This window comes from Trifolium pratense, linkage group LG5 (assembly GCF_020283565.1).
Source record: "Trifolium pratense cultivar HEN17-A07 linkage group LG5, ARS_RC_1.1, whole genome shotgun sequence".
Taxonomy (NCBI): Eukaryota; Viridiplantae; Streptophyta; class Magnoliopsida; order Fabales; family Fabaceae; genus Trifolium; species Trifolium pratense.
Window position 1 is genome coordinate 11,127,342 of NC_060063.1, and position 5,466 is coordinate 11,132,807.

Below are 5,466 nucleotides of genomic sequence, written 5' to 3' on the forward strand. Positions count from 1 at the left end.
TGACGTGACACGTAGGATATCAAAATTGATGATACCGGTACCTTAAATAAGGTACCATATCATAAATTTAATGTTATTATTAGCTTCCATATATGTCAAAATATTACCGTTGACATTCAATGACCAGATTTTCTTTTTTCTTTTTTTACTATAGGAAGGTTTTATTTCTTTGTTGCCTTTCATTTCATAAGTTTTCATTCAATTTCGTTTCTTCAAATGAAAGCACATATTCGTGAAAAGGAGAGCACATATTCGTGAAAAAACAAATCATCAACAACTCCAAGCAGATCTCGTGAAACACATTTGGGAGCGTTTCGGACAAGAAAATGATCAAAATTAATTATTATATTTTTCATTATATATTTCCGGTCATATTTATGCATTTTTCACCATTTTTTATTTATTGTCAATGTATTTCTCATTATATTTCATTATATTTTTATTTATTAATTTATTAAATTAAAAAAAATTATTTAGACAAAAAAAAATAAATATAGAAGGGACCACTTTTATTAATGTATGCTACTCAAAAAATGGTATCACCATTTGAGCAAAATATGGATGAGTTACATAAATATTACATGGCATTGTAGGGACCACTTTTTATTAATATATGATACCCAAAATAATATCACCATTAGAGATGCTCTAACTCATAATACAAATAATGTCTAATACAATCTTTCACTAAATGGTAAAGCAGAATAATGATATATCACATTTATTTATTAAAGTGGATGTTTTTAATTATGTCGGTACATAACAACACTTGCATAATATAATAATATGTTTTTCGGTCAATGAAATAGATTTAAATATCGGACTAACAAATTTTTTTACATAAATTTTTTATTAAGGAAAATTATTATCAATAACAATGACATTATTGAACATTTTTCAACTGGCATTTATGATAGACGGAAGATTAATTTGCAATAGAAAACATAAAAGTACCAATAATATAATTGCAAATACAATTATATTCTTAGAAGTACCATGTAATTATTTTTAAACTTAATTGCTAAATGAAACTACAACGACAATAAAACTTGATACACTTTACAGTAAAAGGAGGAAGACACAAGTCACGAGGACAATCTTTAGTTCTTCTGCAGGGTGGTTTTTCTGTGATATCTAATAAGAAAAAAAATGAATGTTAGTAATAGGAAACGAAACAATATATATAAGATGAAAAAAAAATTCTTTAATAAAAAAGATAAATAAAGAAAATTTGAAAGAAAAAAAAAAGAATATGGACTAACCGCCATCGGTTTCAATGATAAATATTAAAAAAATAATAATCATAATAGAACAAATTTTGAGAATTTCAGCCATATTTTTTCTTCGCATGTAGCAATAAAAAATTGTATGACCAATTTATAGTGTGAAAACTCTCATTATTCATATTAAAAATTATGTTGTGTTTGTCTTTATAGCTTTCTCAATTGATCATTTTATTCATATTAAAAATTATGTTGTGTTTGTCTTTATAGCTTTCTCAATTGATCATTTTACTTTGGTTAATATAACAGGTAAAAATCTTGATGATCATTGAAGGTCGTTTTGTTTACTAATATTTTATTATTATTATTATTACTATTATTATTATTATTAATATTTTATCGAAAAATCCCAAAATATAAATTATAGGGTCAAATGATAACAAAACTAGTTGGTAAGACTAAATCATTAATGTGGCATGAAAAAAAGGAAGAAGATTAAAGCATCAATGATAGTTTTTTTTAAACGAGCAAAGTTAGTAATTAGTTGTTAGTGTTAATTTTTTTCACCTCACCGGAACTTGAATTCTAAATCTTTACTTTTTAACTCCTTTTAGATACTCCTTAATGATAATATTTGTTGGATATTTTGTGTTGGTCTTATTTTGCTAAAACAAATATACAAGCAAGATGTTGGACCAAATGTTTCAACATGTGACTACGACATTCTGTGTGGCCAGATCTCGCGCCATAATTATGCGCTATATCTATATATGGAATCCACGTGTTTTTGCCAGAACCTAAAGAAGGCGTCCCGTGCCTTGTTTATTTCCTAAAGATGTTCAAACATTTTAGGAAACTATATATTTGGTTCTGATTCTACTTAGCTTGACATTCTGCATGGATCAGCTGTGTTCTGAAGCTCAACTTGATTGATCAAGCCCGTGCTAGTTTGCTCTTTAAGGCCCCATCAATTGCTCAAAGGCCCCTCGTTCTGACCAAAATGCCCTTAAAAGGGGTTTGGGATTTATAATCCAAAATTATGTTTTTTTGGTATGTAGGTTCAGAATCAAGTATGCATTCCAGAAACAAACATCAATCACCAATTCAAACACACACACACACAATAAGAAACCAAAAAGTAAGAAAAAGAAAAAGGAGAGAAAAATATATAAAACAGGAAATGAGTAAAGGGAAAAAGATCTTTCCAATTTGGTTAATCACCATTGCAGTAGTAGCAAGTATTGGACTAAGAGAAGCACAACCAGAAGCAAATTTCCAGTGAATAACATGAAAGTCAATTCGGAGAAGCAGTCGTAAACAGTCTCTGTAAAATGTTCACTACTACAAAACTGAGTTTTAATAGCGCCCTTTTAATAGCGCTTATTTAGAAAGCGCTATTAAAACTTTAAACGGAGCCCTTATGATAGCGTTTTTATGAAAACCTCTATTAAAAGCTCCAAACAGCAAACCTTATTATAGAGTTTTGTGAAGAAACCGCTGTTAAATCCCAAAACAAAAAGCATTATGATAGCGCTTTTGAAACAACGCTATGAAAGCTGTATACGCGCGTTTGAATTAATTTAAATGGTGGTGGGTGGGTTTCGAACCCTTGACTCCTTGAACCCCTTTTTTTTTTTACGAAAAACCCTTTTTTCTTTAAAAAAATTAAAAATAAAAACAAAGATCAGATTTCAGTATACGCGGTGAAGGATTTTGTTTTCCCGTGATCAGTTGCTTTGCACTAAAATCAGTTGCTTTGCAAAAATCTTAACCCACGATCCTCAAATCCCCAATATTGGAAATCGAATTCCTTCAAACCCTAAGGAATCCATAGAAACCGTTCCTGTTCATCTTCCTCCAATCTAATTGCTTGAACCCAACTGTTAACCCTAATCTCCAAGAACCCAAAAATCACTGTGAGCCCAACCCATAACCCATAAATCCTCTTCTCTCCACCATATACCCAGCAATTCAATTTTTTGGAAGTCGTACTTGTTCATCATCGTGCCGTCACAACTCAAACCGTGGTTATTAAGGTATGGTTATGTTATATGCTTACATTATAGATGCCTGAGAAAATTAAATTTGCAAAATTGATTTAAGTTAGAAGACCTGTTATTTTGCAAATTGATTTAAGTTAGAAAATTGATTTGCAAAATTGTTCATCGTCCTGTTATTTTGATACAACACCGTGTTTACCTTGTTTACTTGTTACAATTGATTATTGTTTCAAATTAATTTGATCGCTACTGTTCCTCTTAATCTGTCAAATTCCAAATTGTGAATACTGCTACAGTGCGTGCGTTTTATTGTTACTACTTTATTAATTGTTTCCTACACCATTATAATGAAAATAATGAATATTGCTTTGTTTACTATTATTATAATTATTATGGCTGAGTAGTTTAATTGAGTCCAAAACAAGAGGTGTAGGGTACTGTATTTGATTTCGTTGAAACAAGAACCACTTTTCCTTTTTATATTCGTTAAGTAATGGTTCTGTTTGGTTTTTTTTAATCCAGAATTGGTTCAACAGTTTAAAAAACTATTCGGTTCAGTTCAAATTAAATGGTTGATGGTTCGGTTCACATACAATTTTGGTTAAAAACCAAATTTTGGCCATCCCTAATCATATCAATAGAAGCAGACTAGTTTTTGTGAATTTTTAATGAGGAAAGGGCTATGCATATCTGATATATGAACCCATCAGAAATTTAAAACACAACATAATCTTAAATGAATATATTTGAATTAATACTATTCAAACTTTCCCGACTTTATTCTAATTCATTGTTAGTTCATACTTCAATGACACTTAGGTGGGGTCTAGAGTGGGATAGAGATCAAAGGTATGGTAAGCTTATTTTTGAGTTAGATGCTGGACTTGTTGTGAACAGCCTCCATGGAAGATTAAATTTAGTTGAATTAGATCATGTAATTCAATACTGTTTGGATTTGTTGTCTAAATCCAACTTCTAGAATATATATTTACTTCTATAAGGCATCTAATTTCAATCATATACTAGTGTGGTTCATCTTAGGAGAACTATGAATGCTGCTGCACATGCCTTAGTTGGTATAGCTTAGGCTTTAGAAGTTTAAACACAAATTGCAAACCACCCCTAGAAAAACCAGTACACTAATCACTGTAACATAGTGGAAAAACCAGAAAACCAGATCTTTCCCAACAGCAAAAAAAAAAAAACGCAGACCAGCACGATTGCACAAACACCTTCAATTCCGCATCACTGACGCATACACATTACTTCCGCATCACCGACGAATACATATTATAGTAACGACGGTCCTCTTGTTTTGGACTCAATTAAACTACTCAGCCATAATAATTATAATAATAGTAAACAAAGCAATATTCATTATTTTCATTATAATGGTGTAGGAAACAATTAATAATGTAGTAACAATAAAACGCATGCACTGTAGCAGTATTCACAATTTGGAATTTGACAGATTAAGAGGAACAGTAGTGATCAAATTAATTTGAAACAATAATCAATTGTAACAAGTAAACAAGGTAAACACGGTGCTGTATCAAAATAACAGGACGATGAACAATTTTGCAAATCAATTTTCTAACTTAAATGAATTTGCAAAATAACAGGTCTTCTAACTTAAATCAATTTTGCAAATTTAATTTTCTCAGGCATCTATAATGTAAGCATATAACATAACCATACCTTAATAACCACGGTTTGAGTTGTGACGACACGATGATGAACAAGTACGACTTCCAAAAAATTGAATTGCTGGGTATATGGTGGAGAGAAGAGGATTTATGGGTTATGGGTTGGGCTCACAGTGATTTTTGGGTTCTTGGAGATTAGGGTTAACAGTTGGGTTCAAGCAATTAGATTGGAGGAAGATGAACATGAACGGTTTCTATGGATTCCTTAGGGTTTGAAGGAATTCGATTTCCAATTTGGGGATTTGAGGATCGTGGGTTAAGATTTTTGCAAAGCAACTGATTTTAGTGCAAAGCAACTGATCACGGGAAAACAAAATCCTTCACCGTGTATACTGAAATCTGATCTTTGTTTTTATTTTTAATTTTTTTAAAGAAAAAAGGGTTTTTCGTAAAAAAAAAAAGGGTTCAAGGGGTCAAGGGTTCGAAACCCACCCACCACCATTTAAATTAATTTCAAACGCGCGTATACAACTTTCATAGCGTTGTTTCAAAAGCGCTATCATAATGCTTTTTGTTTTGGGATTTAACAGCGATTTC

The 5,466-nt window shown here is 31.0% G+C and overlaps 1 long non-coding RNA gene across 1 annotated transcript; it reads right to left on the bottom strand.

Annotated features, from left to right (window-relative positions):
- Nucleotides 1–883: 883 nt before the first annotated feature.
- Nucleotides 884–1,422, bottom strand: LOC123885659. The gene is made up of 2 exons (XR_006801214.1): nucleotides 1,263–1,422; nucleotides 884–1,134 (listed from the first exon to the last, which is right to left on the bottom strand). It is a non-coding gene; the product is annotated as an uncharacterized LOC123885659 (long non-coding RNA).
- Nucleotides 1,423–5,466: the final 4,044 nt, after the last annotated feature.